This window comes from Aotus nancymaae, unplaced genomic scaffold (assembly GCF_030222135.1).
Source record: "Aotus nancymaae isolate 86718 unplaced genomic scaffold, 86718_ANA_hifiasm-v0.15.2.pri h1tg000008l, whole genome shotgun sequence".
Taxonomy (NCBI): domain Eukaryota; kingdom Metazoa; phylum Chordata; class Mammalia; order Primates; family Aotidae; genus Aotus; species Aotus nancymaae.
In genome coordinates, this window is record NW_026988419.1 from 20,452,194 (window position 1) to 20,471,565 (window position 19,372).

Here is a 19,372-nt window from a genome sequence, read left to right on the forward strand (position 1 = left end):
TAAAAGAGACACCTTAATGATTATTTAACTTAGCTAATATTTACTGGTTATCTCCAAGGCCTTGAAAGAGAAGACGCACTTCAGATTCACTTTTATAAACAATCAGATATTTAGATTATATTTGCATGCTAATGGTAATTTTTATTAGATGATAGGAAGCCTGCATATTTAATAATTTCTCCACAGTTTTGGGGGATGCAGGGTTTTTTTTACACAACTGCGAGATCAAGGGAAATATTTTGTCAAACAAATCAAATATAATATTTCAAACATATAATTACATTTATTAATTCATTTACTCTCCATAAAACCCTATGAGGTAGATACTAGTATTGCTCCGCTCTTATAGATGAGAAACTGAGGTACAATTAATGGCTGTTAAGAGGTAAAGCTGTGATTCAGACCTAGGTTGCCTAGTTCCAGAATCCTTCCTCTTAGCTAGTATGATAATAATTCTAAAACTGTAAATTTTAATTTATTATGGGTTAGGGAATCTATACTGTATGGAAACCAACATATTAGTAAAAATGATATGGAATAGAAAATAATAGAATATGAAATATTGAGCTGGGCCCAGTGGCTTGCACCTGTAATTTCAGCTATGCAGAAGGCTGAGGCAAGAGGATCACTTGAGCCCTGAAGTTCATGGCTACAGTGAGCTGTGATTGTGCCACTGCACAATCTGTCGGCGACAGAGTGAGACTCTGTCTTAAAAAAAAAAAAGAAGAAGAAAAGAACTGTGATTGTGTATAGTAAGTACTGTTTCATGAAGCAATTTTTCATAAACATTAATATGTATTTAGATATACATAGACATATGTATATATTGAGTTGCAATAAAAATATATTTTCTATTGTCTGGGTCAAAAAAGTTTGCAAGTCACTGAACTACACACTGACAATACCTTAAAAATAGTAGATGTTCAACAAATCTGTACCAAGTTGAATTAATATATTGTTAAAAAAACCCATAAACAGTGTTAGAATAAAATGCTTCTGCTGAGCATATAATTTCCCTATGGAGTAGGACTGAAAATGTTACTCTCACAGTTCTTAATCAATGAAACTGTAATTGTCAAACATAACCTATTAACTTATACTTACTCTTCAGCCTAAAGTTCTCCTCTGCAAATCTTTCTGGTTAGTAATTTTTTATTGCTTTAAGGCTTGGCCTCTTGCCCTTTAACAATATCAAGTAATAATAGTCCAAAAAGAAGTGGTAATTTCTAAAAAAATCAATTAAATTTACAATTTGAATAATCTGTTATTAACAAAAGAAATTTATTTCAGCAATGCAAGGATGGATCAATAATAGGAAATCTAATATTTATCATATTAAACTAAAGAGAACAATTATAATTTTCTCTATAGGTACTGAAAATACATACCAAAAAATAACAACCATTCTCTACACCTAGTAAATAGAAATAAAGGGAAACTTCTTCAGAGTGATAAAATGTATATATGTCAGTCCAAAAGCCATTATGATTCATAGGAAAATATATAGGCCTGCTCACTAATTTCAGAAACTAGGCAGATTTTATTTGCTTTCTTTACTCTTTTTTAATATTGTGCTGGACAAAACTGCCAATGTATTTAGATAATAAAAAATAAGATTTTAAAAGTTTAATAGGCGAGATAAAATAATCACTTTTTACAGATGATATATTTTGTATCCATAAACTGCAGAGAATCAGTTGAAAAACAATTTATAAACGATAAAATAATTTAGTAATAGGGAAGTTTAAATTAATATGCAAATATTTAAATGTATAATATTTGTGTTAAAGAATATGCAGAAACATACTTAAAATAGGAAAGACACACTATATTCTTTGACAGGAAGATGCAATATTGTTTATATCTTACATTGAACTTCAGGATAAACTCTGAATTGGAACAGAGATAAATACATGCAAGATAAAACCATACAAGTAATAGAAGAAAATATGAATGTCTTATTATGATCCTATTATGGGAAGCTCTTTTTAATAAAATTCAATATCTAAAAGTCAGTTTCAAAAGATTAATTTATTTTAAATAATAAAAATTTCTACATAGCAAAAAATATAACTAAAATCAAAAGGTAAATGACAAGCTGGAGGTAAAATTTGCAACTCATATGATGACTTAAAGAGGTAATCTGTCTAATATATAACAGCTCCTAGTAATTGCCAAAGTACAGTAACCATCTAATAGAAATTTGGTTAAATTATCCTAACACAGTTCACAGAAAAATATCATTGGCTCCTACACATGTAAAGTTTCTCTCAATGTCACTCAAAATAGGAGATATATAAAACTATGTTGACATAGCATTTCTAAATCATTATATTAGCAAAAACCTAAAAGTTTTATGTCACACTGTGTTGACAAGGCTACAAAGAAACAGGGACTTTTCTACGTTGTTGATGGAAGCATAAATTTATATAAATATGAATTGGAACAAATGCTTATAAGCTTTGACTCGGTATTCCTATTTCTGCAAATATATTTTATAATACACTTGTCAAATGTTGAGTGCACAGATTTATGCATTGCAGTATTGTTTTTAATATCAAAAGATGGGAAACATTGTGTAAGCAATGTCTATTAGTAGCAGACTGATTAAATAAATTAGGTATATCCAATAATGGAATATTATGCAGGTATATAAAAAATAAGAATCTTGTGAATGTGGAAAGATTTCCAAAATATATTGCTAATTTAAAAAAAAAGGAAGGGGCAGAAGAATATAAGTTGGGCCAAAAAAAAAAAAAAAACCAGAAATGTTAACTAATAATTATATTTAAAAACTCAAATGATATACAAGAAAGTAATAAAATGATCACTTGTTTGGGAGTATATAGATAGAAGGATGAGAGCTGAGCAGATGGGGGACTGGGATGGAACAAGGGTCTTCACTAGATATACTTTTATATTTTTTGATTTTTGAACCATCCAAATATTTACCTATTTGATAACATCAAAAAAAAAAAAAAGCCACTAAAAGTGACAACTAAACCATGCTAAATATTAGTTCCTATAGGATGAGAATTAAAGTATCAGCCCTTCAATTGTTTGCCAGTGGAACTGTAAGAAACTGGTGTAATCCATTAATTTGCTTCCCCAACACACAGTTTAAATGTAGATTCCTTACACTCAGATCATTTGTTGATGATTTTATTTCTTGTGTGCATTTAATACTTTTAATTGCATTTTATGTCTTTGTTTACTACACATTAATGCCATCAAGTAATTAATATCTAACAGTGTAATTAAGTGGTAGTTTTAAAACACCAGTTATACAAATATCAAGACTAGTGTTCAGTTTAGAATTTACCATTTTATACAACATGCAACTTTAGAAATGATAATATTATTTAAAATTTCTGTATATATCTTACCTTGCTTATATTTTTCTTCTTGAAATATATAGCATTGCCAAATTGCTGTACTATAACATTATGATATAATGGTAGTGTTAGAAGTTTATTTTCATTAGTAGTCATAGTACAGTTAATAAAGATAAATATATATATAGCACATAAATATAAATGAGAACACTAAATATCTGTTTAGAAATGGAATTCAAGAGCTATGTCTTAAGTTTTGGTAGGATTCATTTAATAGCTGTGTGAATTACTTAACCTTTCAGAAAGTTAGTTTCTTAATCTGTCAAAAAAAAGTGATACTAATACATACCTTACAGGGTTGTGGTCAAGGTTGGAGTGAATGTCTTTATAATACCTAGTATAGTATCTTCAAACAAGTATTTATTATTCCTGTGGTTGTGTTAATTATGATGTGTAGTCCTAAAATTCTGAGATGACTATTAACAGGACAATATGCACAGTTTTCCACTACCCATATATAACATTTGATTTATTTGAATAAAATAAAGGGGAGGTGGATTAGGTAATTTTCACTGCTATAATTTTGTGTCTGCTTGCACTTTTTAACTTGCTGAGAATTTGGTAGGGTCAGCTGTTAAAATCACTTCTAAAATAAGTCTCTCCAAAGTGAGTGTTTAATATGGAGAATTAACTACTAATTTGAAATATATTAAATAGTGGTCAGTTGTTTAAAAACTAGTATATTCATTGAATAGAATAAAATGGAGCTATTGAAAACCATGTACTATAAAAATGATTATGGCATAGGCATTTTTCAAAATATATGTATTAAAAAGGTTATACAAGTTTATATAGTAGGATCTCAAATATGTAAATAAAAGCCTGCCATATATAAATAGATGTGTATTTCACAGAGGAAAGATGAGAAGAAGATACACCAAATGTGAATAGGGGTCATTTTGGAGTGTTGGGATTCTTTGTGATTTTTGTTTCATTTATACTTTTCTAGATCTTTCTTTTTTTTTTTACAATGAGCATGTATTGCCTGTGTATTGCCAAAAAAAAAAGCAATATGTTTTCATGTATTCTTTGAGATTGAATTGTAGGATGAGTAGCATCTAAATATTTGTACCTTCTTATAAAGAAAAGCACTTTAAAGCTCTGTCAACTTTGTTATTGGAATCTTATTCCAGAAGAGTAGAAGTTGGCACCTGGAAGCACTCTTGGACCGTTTTCCTATTGAGGAGGGGTTTATTTTGGTAAAGTAACACTACCACTATAACCCGATGGCTACTGCAGTGGGATCAGATCTCAGGTCACATCAGTTCAGTAGCTCAGCTTGTAGCTCTGCTCTCTCAAATTGTGGGCCACAGTGAGAAGGCTTTTTTAGAAGCTGATCCTATGTCTTTTCATGCACACAAATCTGCTTATTATGACCAGAGGTCATTGGGGATGGCAAAAGTAGCACATAAAGCTAATGTAAGCATAATATATTACATTATGTAAAATCATTTACATTATGTAACATTATGTAGAAGAAATTTTTTTAAATTTGTAAAATTTTGTCAGAAAAACTGTTTTTTTCTCAATAAAAGTTACCTACTTTGCAATGGATAATTCTACGTCTTACATAGTCCTTATTTCATTTTTTTTCACAAGTTATCCTAGTTGACATCAAAGAAAGCACCCATGTTGAATATTTTGGGAAATCTCATTAAACACTGAAAAGGATAATGCCTTGTGAGTTGCTGTATAGTAATTTCAATCATTTTTCCCCCCAGTTCTCCATTCTCCATTCTCCTGACAACTCAGTATGGTGTCACTGCTGTTTTTGCTTCTTTTTGCCTAATTTAGCATCATGCCCCTGATTGTTTACATTTAACTTAATCATAACTTTTGAGATGTATCACACCTCTCTTTGTTCTAGAGATATGAAAACTGACCTACACAGTTAGAACATAGGTACACTTCAGGTCTTTTGACTTCTATTTCAGCATGTATTGTGTCTACCATGTTCCAGTATTCTTGATAGTTCTCTAAAATGTTGTCAGGAAGGGCCTAAGATCTTTGTGATCTTGTCAAAGAGTTTAGAAGTATGTATGTGTGTGTGTGTTTTTCCTCCTGTAAGAATTCCTGTGATAAATTATCTGAATTTTCACTGGAAACCCTAATACATTAAGGTAGTTCTATAGTTCCAGCAATGACTGAACTTGAACCATATTTACATACATACCTCCCTATTAAATTCCAGTCAGGTTCTCACTACAGATGAGGAAATCTGCTTTTTCCATAGTGAGAAAAACATTTAGAGACAGTCTACAATTAGAATTTTGTGATACTAATGGAAAGTACAGTATGCACATGTACTTAAAATGAGCTATATAGTTTTTTGGGAGTTCACTGATGCTCCCCTTTAAAAACTACAACTATGAAGCTAGAAGACCTCACAGTGATCATCTCTTTGTTGACATATATGTGATAAATCTTGCTCAATAAATATATAATTCTTCATTTTTCTTGCTAAGCCTTAAAGTTTTCATGGGCAAGGGATGAGAAAGGGCCTTCTGAAGACCATTATTTGATTGTCTTTTGTTAACAGCCTGAGTGCTTTGTGATGGTCTTTTTTCACTGTGTGAGGGAACCCTAATTGTTGTTTCTAACTCTGAGCAGCCTAATTTGCTCATCATAGACAAATGGACCTGTTGGCAAACAGGTATATTCTCCTTAGCCCATCCTTCTATATATGACATAGTTGATTCTAAGTTTATGATTTTCCCCGTTATAATTAATCAGCAGCGTGATATATCTGCTGTTTACCATATAATGACTTTCTTGATGGGTGGTGTAAGAAATATTTTAAATTAAAATTAAAATTTTTTTGTCTTTTGCTCTAAATCAGAGAGATAATTTTTAGTACCTTTGCCCAAGATTATACATTAACCACATCTTAATATATATATATTACTTAATGTGTTCATCATAGTACTAAATATAAAGAATAGAGATATGAGTGAGACTTGAGATGCTTCACTTTTAGACTTTTGAAGTGGCAAAAGACTTTTAGATATTTAGTCTCAGAAATGAAAAACCTACGAAAAACAATTTTTTTCTTCTTTCTTTTCTTTTCTTTCTTTCTTTTTCTTTTTTTGAGACAGGGTGTGCCTCACTCTGTCACCCAGGTTAGAGTGTAGTGGCACAATGGTCATGGCTTGTGCTGTAGCCTCAAGCTCCTGGGCTCAAGAGATCCTCTTACCTCAGCCTCTGAACTAGCTGGGACTAGGGGCATGCACCACCATGCCTCGCTAATTTCTCTGTGGAGCTGAGGTCCCACTATATCTCATAGGCTGGTCTCAAACACTTGGGCTCAAGCAATTGTCCAGCCTCAGCCTCCCAAAATATTGGGATTACAGGTGTGAACCACCGTGCTTAGCCAATTTTTTGTTTTTGTGTTTTCCTTAAGAGTAGTTAGACCAACTCTTCTTTTAAAAACCAGAAGCAAGGATCTCTTAAATTAAACAGAAAAATGGTTTGGTCCCCGCTTTCCGTAATTTTTTTTTGAACCACAGAAGAGATTTTTTTAAAAAGATTGATTTTAAAGATATTTAAATGCTAATTATTTGGATTATTATCATCATTCATTATGGTAATGCCTTTTTTTTAAAAGAGAAGTAGCTAATCATGAAGTCTAACAATTTAAATAAAGACAGTTTAGGTAAATTTATATCTTAAAGTGAAAAATGGAATCACTTAATTTTGTTACTATATTTTAGATCATAAAAATATACTAATTGAAGAAAATGTTTTTAAACAAATTGTACATTTATCTTTTGACAAAGAAGTCTATTTTTACCTGAGCTAGGTAAAACTTAAGCCAGGGTAAAATAAGTTGTTTGGAAACTCTTAATCTTTTTGAAAACATTACAATGAAATAACAAAAGTTTTCCGAAAGAGTCTGATTAAGCATTGAGCTAGAGCATAGCATTTTCACCAGAGAAGTTTTAAGCAAGGTGCTAACCTATCAATAGTTGTGGCCGAAGAAGTTTTTTGGTTTTTGTTTGCAGAATCCTGATTTCTAGCATTTGATATTCACAAATTAAAAAAGGATTTTTGCACTTGTGTTTTAATTTTGGTCACAGTTTTGTAAATTGGTAAGTTTTGATGTTTTTGTTAGAAAAAAACGTAATATACTGACATACCACCCTCCCCCCGCCCCCACACACACTACACTTCTTTAAATGTGCCAGATAAAATCATTTAATGAAGCTTTTTGGTAATGTTTGAGTGTATCAGAGGTGATGTATTGTGTATAGACAAAGGTAAGAGAAAACCAGTCCAGGAATTAGAACATCATTCCTGCACTGTATGTGCATGTGTGTTTGTGGTGTGTTGTTCCTTTGCTCTAATGGTATTCCTCCCTTCCCCCGAAAAGCCTCTGGTGTATTTTCACTAATAGTGATGTCAGGTTAGATACTTTTGGGAGCAATTGGAAAAGAACACAGCAAGGGAGAAGAGGATTGGATCTTCGGGGAATGATTGGGAGGGAAGGCAGTCTGGGGTATTGGTTTCTGTGGGTAGCTCACGAGAGAGAGCTTTGCAGTAGAAGAGGAGTCAAACCTTTTGGGAGGGTCAGGGGAATAAATTGGACATTTCAGGGAGTCCTTAGAATTGAAAGAAGCAGTTAAAGCAATGAGGGAAGTCTTTTAGACACTACTCAAAGGAACCTAGTGAGGGAAAGCAATGAGCTCCTTTCAGAAAATTCTGGGATAGGAGCATGGGCGCCAGGGAGGGGAGAGAATCTCTCAAGTACCTTTGTTGTTGGCTCCATATAGGTACCTGATGTGTGAAAGGATCTAGATTAGGTGTAGTTGTAAATGGGTTGGCCTGTAAATCTGTTTGTATATGTGAATGTCTTTCTGATTTCCTCTTCTGTTTACATTCTTATCTGAGTATGGGAATGGCTGAAGGCTTTATTGCTATCTGTGTGTTGCATGCTATGTGGATCTTTTAAGGTGTGACCTTATCAAAATTGGCATCTAAATGCAAAAAAAAAAAAAAAAAATGTAGGGCAAGCTCATTCTAGTTGGGGTTCCTGTCACCAGACCTTAGCAATTTGGAACAATGGATACATTACCTGAATTCACTGGGAGCAAGCAAAGTCCCTGCTTCCATGCATGCCTTTATCAGTGTTGAAAATAGTGTCTTGTACTCTGCGTACTATCTAGAAGAGAACACCTTCTTCCCATTTTCTTCCTTTCCCTATTCTTTATTAATATTTTTGGGGGAATGCTTTCGTTTTGAAAGTTAGAAAATGTGGAAAAACAAGATTACAAGGTTGAGGTGAAAGTAGTACAAGATTAGAAGAATGAAACTTTTTTCTTTACTCAGTAAAATGATACTTTTGGCTCAAGGCCTAAGGAACATAGGCAAGTTAGGATGGTGCAGACAGGACTAGCAACAAGTTTGTTAAGGAATGGGCTGAGAACCCTTTGTCTCTGCCCCGTGGCTTACTACTGAATTTGAGTTGTAGCTCTGTTTTTTTGTCCGTTAGAAGCAGTGATAGAGAGATTACACACTAAGCTTTAAAACCACAGCAAAACAAAACGTTTAAAACACTTAGCCTCAGAAGACAGGTTAACACATTCTGTTTTAACTGAACTGTTAATGTTTTTTGCAAGTTTGTAATACCTCTAGACATGGAGGTCTTTTTCCCCCTCACATTTTATCTATATTGCAAATTGAATCTGAGGTGTGACATGTGAACATTAAAATAATGAAACCAAAACACAGTTTTATCCAGGAAATATATAATTTTGAATACTAAAAATCTTTTGAATGTACCATTTATGTAACATAAGTATCATCACTTTTGTTCAGTAGATTTCAAAATATACTACTCTTTTTGGCAAATTCAAAGTCATTTGAACATTTTCTTATAAATCAGACATCACTATATTTGTAAGGAATTTTACATTGAGATTATTTGAGCTTTCTTTATTTCTGTAACAGTTGTTCTAAGTTATAAAAACAAACATCTTTAACATATCTATGTAGACTTTAAAATAGCTTATTTGTAATTTAAACTATCTTCAAATATTTCATCATATTCCTCTTTCCCCCATAATTTTTCAAAGTTTACAAAACAAATTTTTATTGAAGATCAGTGATATCATAGTTTTATTGAAAGAAGACATTTCATTTCAGAGAATGAAAGTAGAAATAAGAAAGGTTAAAGAGATTTCCTCTCCTTTCCTTTAAAAAAAAAAGCCTATTTATCACTTGCCGTCTTATTCATTCATTCTCTCATTCACTATACATTCAGTAAGTACCCACTAAACATTTATTAAGCCTTTTCTTTTCATTCTGTCTGTTGATTTGATAAATTAAATGCTTATCTTTGATAAGCTTTTAATTCTGTCTAAACTTTAAAGGCAGTCTGCAATGGTTCAAATCTAAGCATTGCCATTAGTTGTGATATACGTGTATACGTGTCTGTTGGTTTCTCTATCATCATTTATCACAATCTATCATTGTTTACCCAAAGGAATAACTAGATACTGACTGAGTGACCTGTGTGAATAAATTAATATCTCTCTGCCTTAGTTGACTTACCTGTGCAAAGTGAGAATGCTTATATTTTTTAAGATTGTTAGATTAGTTGCATATTTAAGCCCCCTCTATAGCATTTAGAACATGTAAGGAACTTGGTTACTTATTATTATTTATATTGCCATTATCCTGACCACTATATGGACTTGATCCTCCAATTGTTTCTTTGGCTCCATGCCATCCTACCTCTCTTATTTTTCCATTACTGCTTATCTCACAATATTCGAGCGTAAAAAGGGCTTTTTACAACCAAAGGCTGCCCATTTCTCACATGTGCTTTCATCTTGATGCCTTCGTGAATGCTGTTTTGCTTGCTGTTGTAGAGCAGCAGAATATTACTGAGGAAGCACTTCTTATTAAAATAATATTCTGGTACAGCTAGAAGTATGACAAGAAGAATGGAAGATTTGATTATTAGTTAAATCAACTTATTATTCTATAAATTCAATATAATTGATCCCCCTTCCTTTAAATGTTATGTTTAGTCTTACTAAAATTCATTTTGCTATATGCTGTGGATTTTTGTGCATTATTTTTGTTTAATTTTCGATTAAGATTTATTGAAATTTTATAAGATTGACATCTTCTTTTAAAAATTTCCTATTGCTTGTACATTGGGAGCAAACCAAGAAGAGGTGCAAAAGCAACCTCCTAACTTGTCTTGGTAAATTGTGAATTGCTCTGGTTTATTTTTGTTTATATTACATTTAATGGTCAAGTCCTATATGGTACTATGCATTTTAATTCATTTTGAAAATTATCAATTTGCAAATTTTGCCTTTTTCCACTTTCTTTTTCTGCTTCAACAGCTTATTACCTTTGCTCCAGCTGGATAAAAGTTGGGCAAACAGATACCCTGACAACTGCCAACAACAACACGCCTTGGCTTTCCTGGGTATAGAAAGTAGTCAGTATTTCTGGGATTACACATCTGTCCCATCTGAAAGATGCCACTCACAAATTCTAATTTAAATACAGTACGATTGAAAACATGAAAATCACCACGACTTAAAAAATATGTATCGCATGTACTTCTTTCCTGGTTTTACCAAAAAAAGTGAAAAAGATCTATGTAGCAGATTCAGATCTACAGACTGCAAATTGTGTCCTGTTTGCTTTCATGGTGACAATCAATGTTCTAAGTGCCGGTTTTGAATACTAGTAACCTGTCATGGATCAGTTATCTGAAATGGCAGGTTTATTTGTTAAGGGAGGAATGATATTATTTCCTATCCTTTAGAAAGAGCTAAAGTGAGAATAAAGTGGTAAGAAAGAATGTTTCTTTGCACTGTAGGTGTGAATGTACTATCATTTGTGCTACTGATTTGATTGCCACAGCTACTATCATTAGCATCTTGGACCAAACATGGAACAAGCTGTCCTATATTTCATGTATGATGGAATACAGAGACTGATTAAAAATACTCTTACAGGTGCTGGATTATTCATTTAATAGCTGATTGTTATAAGATGTGAGAGTCATATTTTCTTCTGTGGAAATAAACATTTTTAATAATTGCTTTTAAAAATTAAATATAAATTTAATTTGGAGCCTAGGTAAGGATTTTCTTCATTTGAACTAATTTGTTTTTTGTAATCTTAGAATTATCTTAATAGTAGATAGTATCAATTGCCAGAAAAACCTCAATGTGAAGGAAGTTTGTAATTCATGATTCTTTTTCCTAGTGCTTTCTTAAAGCAGATTACAGCGAACGTATATATTCTATTTCAATTCTGATTCCTTTTTTGGATACCATAGGTAAATATACTTCTAATTTGACCTCTGAAAGAAGAAAAAAATTTTCCAGTTTGGAGAAATAATGAGTAATGCTGGTTTAGAGACTGACTCTTATCTTCTTCTCCAATCTTAGTCACTACCTGGTGTTGTAAATAACTAATGAAAACATTTTTATGGTTTCTGGGATTTTTTGAAAAGCAGGCTAGAAAGATATGAAGTAATTGACTGATAAGCCAGATTTTAACATTATAAGAATGTTGTCTGTCCATCTCACTTTGTTTCATTGCAGTATTTTTTTTCTCATAGGGATAGGGAAAATAGGGGATTTTGTTTCATCAATAAAGGGTTGTCTCTCTCTATCTATCTATGTATATGTGTATCTATGTATCTATGTATCTGTCTATCAATCTATCATGGCAGCCCTAATAGGGTTCAGCGGTGTAGGTAGAATCTGTATTATTAATTTTAATTACGCCAAAACTGATAAAAAGTTGTGCTGAAATCATAAAGCAGTAGAAAAGTAAATACCTAGAATGTATTATCCTATAAGAAAAACAACAAACTAAACATTTTAATATATTATTGACTTTGTTGGATTTATAATATTGAGACTTCTCTTTATACAAGTACCTGACCCTTTAAAAAGAAATACTACCTAGAGTACCAACAGGTACTGTTAAATTTGCCAAGTGTTCCTAAGTATATTGTAGTTAGATTAGTGTGAGGAACTTCATTAAAAGATTTAAATGTAAATCCGTAAGATTACTCTAATTGGTTGTTTTTCATAGTTTATTTAGTGACTATTGCACAGCAATGCTTCATATTAAATCAACATTAAGTTAGAATTCAGTGGCTGTATTAAATAGCCTTTTAAGACAATATGTTAAATACGTGGCTTTTACCAAGGGGCCCCAGTGGTATTTTGGCAATTTTACTATTTTTGAAAATTGATACCTAGTTTGAATTGAGATTTATGTAAGTGAAACATCATTAATAAGGATTTTTAGTTTTAAATTTTAGCTCGTTTTATTATAAAACAGACAATATCCATCATTCTTAAAATTAAGTTTTCTTTAAAACAGTCCTGTTTAATTTGCAGTCTGTAGGCTGGAAAGCATTTGTTACCAGTCTGCCTTGAAATAAAATACGGAAGTTGAGTAAATGCTTAAAACTGTCACAGAAGTTTGACAGAGTAATAAACATTGGGCACGTGTATTTTGTTTTTGTCAAATTTGACTTTATTATACAAATGTGATGAATTAGAAATTTAAAAAATCAATTGGTCCTTCCCACAGATCATGAGAAATATCACTTTAGATGACTTTAGAAGAGTTATCCATGTGCTTAGTGTCAGTTAGCTTAAATGCCATACATTAAAATATAAACATATCCCAAACCCACTTACATTACTAACTTATGTAGCTAATCATACAGTTTTTATAAAGTAATCTTAAATGAAAATGAAAGCCAATTCTTAGTGAATCTAAAGTAGAGCCTTTACTCATATGCCTCGTAATAACTATCATTTATTAAGTGCTTATAATGTGCAATACGGTTTTCTTTTATCTCATTTAATCCTATAAAAGCACAACGGGATAGGCTCCATATTACCCTCATTTAAGAGATGCCGAACTAAGGGTCAGAGAGGTTAAAAATGTGCTGATGGTCAATGAGCTAACTAAAAAAGCTAACATTAAAACAGTGGTTTTGTTCATAATATGATTACATGTCTTGTGCTTCACATTTTTTTCTTTTCAAACAGGAGGTAATAACAGGTACTGGGTAAAGAATGTTGTTTTGTGCTTGTAGGTAAAGCTGTGTACCACACTATATATATCAGGAACTAGTTAGAGGTAGAAGAGGAAAGCTCAAGCATGCAAATCTTCAGTGCTGAGTTGGTATAGGGAGTAAGATGAGGCTTCATCACGTACGTTGCTCTTGATCTCAGAGTCTATTACTGCAAATTGTTGATGAGCACAAAAATTTAAGGATAACATGTTCCAAGTTACACTTGATACAGCTTGTAAGATAGAATCCCTTTTCCAAAAAAGCAGATGAGATGTGATTTTTAATTGGCATCTCTCTACTCTTCGTATATACATAGATACTCAACTTTCAGGAAGCATGTATATAATATTTATATCTAACAGTAATATTTAAAATATTTGTTTCCTTCTTCAATCTCTTCAGTTATCTTTATAAAAGAAAGATAACTGGCGGGGAGGCTGACTTTTGTCATGTAGCTTCCTCAACTAAATAAGCCTTCAGATCTCTGTCAGTATATGAGTAAACCCATTTACCATCTAGTAACCCATTTACTAGATGCTTTCCTTCTGTAAAATTCTGTAAATCAACTAGCTAATATTTAATTGAATTTATGTCTTGGGTTCATCATTTAGTTCATTCGACTGCTGATCATTGATATTCATCTGCTTAATAACCTTTGGACAGTGTTTAGGGATTGAGGATAAAAACTATCAAGGGCAAGATTAGAAGAGGTGACTGACTCCCTGATTCTCTGCTGTCCTTGAAGGAACTGGATAATGGAGAAACAAGTACCTGCATGTGTTGGATTTTGTTAGTTGGATCCAGCTCCAGCAGAGTGACAACTGAGGTCACGTCAGCGCCTTGGAAGGCTGGGAAGCTGGAACTGGAGCAGCTGAGCCAATCCCCAGACAAACAGGTTTTAACCAGGACAGAGTGAGAGAATGCTTTGCTTTGGAAACTCTGCCCATCACCTAAGGCGGTGATTCTATTCATATATATTTTTTCCTGCTGTCTGTTCATTTTTGTATAGAAAAGATTAGATATGAGGACTTCTTTCTCTTTATATATAGCAAAAAGTAATTGCTACTTTTAATGTTAGATTTTGAGGTGTTTTTGTTTTCTTCAGAGTAAGAAGCAAAGAAAATGTTACTTTTGCAGTTAAGGTGGTGTGATGGAAGGACGATTTATGGCAGTAGTAAGAATGATCATTTGTTGACTATCATCATTTTGTGTAAGGTTGAATGCCAATTAAATGTCGTGGGTACCTCAATATGTTTAAATATTTTCATATTATATAATATGAGACATTCAAACCTCTTTTGATTCCAGAAGGAGATTTTCTTATAAGTCCTAAAATTGGAAACTTGGATTCTAGTCTCATTTTGCGAGTCACTCTACTCTGTAACTTATTTCTTCTCAATTTGTAGAATGGTGGTCTCAACTTTGGCTGCACATTAGAATCATCTTCATATGTTTAAAAAATACTGATACTTCTACCCCATCTCATAGCAATTTAATAAAAATAGAGGTGAGGCTCAGGCATTTATAATGATTTGTTAATTTCCCCAGATAATTCTGATGCACAGTGAAGGTCTAGAGCCATGAATATAGAATTATATCACTAATCTAACTTGTATGATTTTTTTTAGGTTGATTAATTTATATTAACTGTTTTAATGACTCTTGTAAAAAGTGTTCTATAAATTATAAGGTCTTTCTCAAAAATATACAGTTAGAAGGGTCCTTTGATATACTTCTGCTCTTTGCCAGATTACATTCAACTGTTAATATAAGGTCAGGATGTTTGGTGATGAATATTGTAAATATGTAATTATATTTTTTCACCTTTTAATTACAAATAAATATTTGATTTGTCAACAGGTACATACTGATAAAGAGCAGAGTGGGAGAACTGGAAGTCAGGGGAAAGGGAATGGCATTTATTGGACACCTCTGTGTGCTGTGTGCCAGATTCTATGATACAATCACTTCTAATATTGGAGTCACAATTCCTGGTTATATATGAAGAAATCAAAACTTAAAGAGTTGTTAATTAAGTTTAATTATATTTTATAAGTCATAGAATCTCAAGGGTATGATTGATCTTAAAAGTCATCCGAGTAACTTACCTACTGCACGTAAAGGCTAAATGTGGAGGTTTCTGAATACTTTAAAATATGAAATCAAGAATGAATCTTAGGATTTTAAATGTTGTATGTCAGTGAGAAGTATGGGGAAAAAATAGCCCAGGGAGAGATTTTTGGTAATATGTTCTGCAAGTTATACAGTGGTAACAATTTGCTGAACAGTATAGAGTTTTATTTTTATTTTATTTATTTTTTAATTATGGCAAAGATGAAAGTTTAGTTCTTTAGATATGATTATTAACAAACATTTTGAAATATTTTGTATCAATTTATATTACTATAAATCTGATTATTTCCAACTACTGCATATTTTTAGAATCACCATAGCTAACTAGAATGATTCCCAGTTGTACTATTTAGCATAAAAAGCTAATTAACTATCTCATTAAACTGCATACCATTAGCCTTGGTTTTACTGCATATTATCCCTTGATCTTTAGAAATATAGAAAATAATAGTTTAGTCTTTCAGTAATTGATTTTAAATTGGCATTTTTCTGTTTCTTTCTTTTTTTATTTTGAGATGGAATTTCACTCTTGTTGCCCAGGCTAGAGTACAATGGCACCATATCTGCTCACCGCAACCTCTGCCTCCCAGGTTCAAGCGATTCTCTTGCCTCGGCTTCCCAAGTAGCTGGGATTATAGGCATGCACCACCATGCCCGGCTAATTTTGTATTTTTAGTAGAGATGGGGTTTCTCCATGCTGGTTAGGCTGGTCTTGAACTCCTGACCTCAGGTGATCCGCCAACCTCAGCCTCCCAAAGTGCTGGGATTATAGGCGTGAGCCACTGTGCTCAGCCTTTAAATTGGCATTTTTCAAAAAAAACTTTTGTAATCTCAGGAATTAATAATTTACACAATAAACTCATCTTTATAGTGCTTTAAAAATAAGAAAATAGAAGAAATGTTCATCCAATTTTCAATCAATGAAATACACTTTAAAATAATAAAATACCATGTTTTACTCACCATATTATTAGCAATGAAAACTGCTGAGATTGTTTAACGTCAATAACATTGTATTGGTTTTATTGATAACATTACATTGGTAATGTTGTTTTTACACAGTACTCATTGCAAGTTTAAATTGACACCTCAGTTTGGATGGTAGTTTTTTATACAGGACCTTTATAATGTGGTTGCCTCTGTTTTTACCTAATAATGCCTGCTTTAAGATTTCAATTTTAAGAAACCTATTAGAAATACAGACAGGTTTATTCACAATAGTGGGCACTGAAGTATTATTATTAGAAATTACCTTCAGTAACAGTGCTTAGGTTAATCATGGTTATTCTGTAAGTTGAAGTATAGTCTTAAAAATTATGTTGATGAAGAGTTTCTTCATGACATGGAAATTCTTAGGTTACTATAGAGTGGTAAATACTTTATAGTATATTATATATACATCCATAAATTATTTGCTTATCGATAGATAAAATCTAAACTATTTTTGAAAAGAAACATGCTGAAATGTTAAAAGTAGGCTAGGTTTAGGTACTGGTTTAAATATCTCTGAATATACCTATTTTATATAATGAGGCATTGTTACTTTCATAATGAGCAAAATAATAGAAAACAAAGTTTTTACATATAACTACCATCTTTATTTTGGTGGGGGCATGCTTGATTTGCTATTCTTAGACATTTGTAGCATTCTAAGACATTTTTAGAGCCAATATTTTCTATTGATTCTCTGGCTGTTAAGTTTCTTTCATGTGAAAATTGCAACTTTAGAGTATGATACTCTCTTGATCAAGCAACATATCCTTAGTGAATGCGTGCTATTTTTTTGAGACTTCAGCTATACCTTCTACTCCACTACCTCTTCTAGGCTCTTTTGGACATATCTTCTGGGTTACCTTCTTATAAGTTGTATAATATTTAGTGGTTATTGTAATCCAGAGATTACTTATGGGTTACTAATGGGTTAATTATGACTATCAATTACTGGTAAAGATACTACAAATGGAATTTTTTTTTTGACTCCAAGTCATACTATTTAAATTTTATTTCAAATATCTATAATTACCTCTTCAGTAGATAGAAACAATTTCCTTAGATGAGCTAGAAATATCAAATTAGGAATTAGTATTTCTGCTGAAATACTTCACAATAACTTATTTTTCTTTAGAGCTGGTGAAATAGTGAAGTGTGCTTCTTAGCATAAACTGAAATGTCAATGCAATGTGTTCAGCTTTTCATTAACATACATTTCTACCGTAAGAAACTTCAGTAAAACTAGATTTAAAAAATTTAGAAGACACATTAATTTTTATAAAAACATTTTAATCTTTAGAATATTTATGATATACCTACAGTTAAATAACATATGCATGGTTTTAAATTTTTGATTCTTCTTTGTTAAACTCTTTTCAGTGTCTAGATAAATCTTTATTTTTTAAACCTCTTCGTTGAAGATTTTTCAAGGTTTTTTTCAGCTTAAGAGATTTGACTTTACATATGTTCCTTTTAAAGACTATTTTATGATATGATGCTTTAATTCAGTGATTCCCATCTAATTGGTCAAGCACTAGTATGATGTTAAAAGTTACCCAAAAGAGCCGAATATGCACCCCAGTTTGGTGATCATGTTTTAACATGAATCTTGAATATTTAAAAATGAATTAAGTATATTTTATAACATTTTAATTTTTAATTTAATGATATGTTTTGGTCAATTTTAATTTACTTTATTCTAAAAGAAAACTATATGGACATTTATTCAGCATTCATTTTAATGTTACTTAAAGAGTTTATCTACTATTAATCATATTTATACTGATATTTGCATAGTTTTCCCCAAAGTTTGTACCTTTGAGTTCAGATCTGAACTTAAGGTTTGTACTTTTAGTTGCCTTTACGGATGTTTACAAACAACTACGAATAACATTTTCAACTCAACAATTTAAAAACTAATTCTCATATACCACTTCACTCAAATTTATTCTGTTTCCAAAATACCTTATGTCTGTCATTAATGTAACATTCGCCCTTAAATGTTCTTCAGACTTGAAATCTTGGAATCAGATTACTTAATATTCTTTGTTTCTCATAGTCTGTTATCTGGCATCTTTTTTTTTCCTTTAAGATTTCTTTTGATTTGATTCTGTCCTCTCTCTTCTTGCTGGTCCACCTTTCATCTAGCCTTTCTTTACCTGTGGCTGATGATATTCATACAGCACTTGCAGGTATAGTTATACTGGTTGCTAAAATATTAAAATGCTTTTGTACAGGTTTGAGAAAGAGACTTCTCCTCAAGTTCATTGAGCACCTATACTCCTTTCATCCAAAGAGCTTCGTGCGTACCCTGCCTAATATGCTGTCAACTGGCTAACCAGCCAGTGTCCCAGCCTGTGTATCTCAGCCTCTGTGCCCGTAGATGTTCTCTCCCAGGCTAGTGGGGGCTCAGATTCTTCCAGTAAAGATGGTACCCTGGCGTCAGTGCTGGCACACCAGCAGATAGTACTTATGTGGGTCCCTGAAGCTGTGGTAGTTTCTTGTCAACTCTCTCCTGCTATTGCTGGTGGGAACTGCAGCCTCTCTGCTGTGTGCCAATTTACAGAATTGTTAAATATATAAAGTATCACCCTATCTTTACTTCAAGCTTCATAGCTGTTATGGTAGATTAGTAGCCCTTTAGTTACTCTTTACCTCTAGCTACTTATTCATCTGACATACTCAGCATAGCCAGATGAATCTCCCTAATTTTATAACTCCCCTAAGAGATGGAAATTTGAACCCAGTTCAGACCTTTTATCAACTCACCTTACAATATCTG

At 32.2% G+C, this 19,372-nt stretch overlaps 1 protein-coding gene across 14 annotated transcripts in view; it reads left to right on the top strand.

Moving 5' to 3' along the window:
* Positions 1-19,372, top strand: part of IKZF2 (IKAROS family zinc finger 2) — a 159,725-nt gene that overhangs the window by 40,159 nt on the left and 100,194 nt on the right. The window contains exon 1 of one of the 14 annotated variants that reach the window (XM_012446298.2): positions 14,380-14,425. The exons of the other annotated variants lie outside the window; for them this stretch is intronic. The gene's annotated coding sequence lies outside the window, so the exon portion shown is untranslated. Of the gene's footprint in view, positions 1-14,379; positions 14,426-19,372 lie in introns of those variants that run through there. 14 annotated transcript variants of the gene reach the window in all.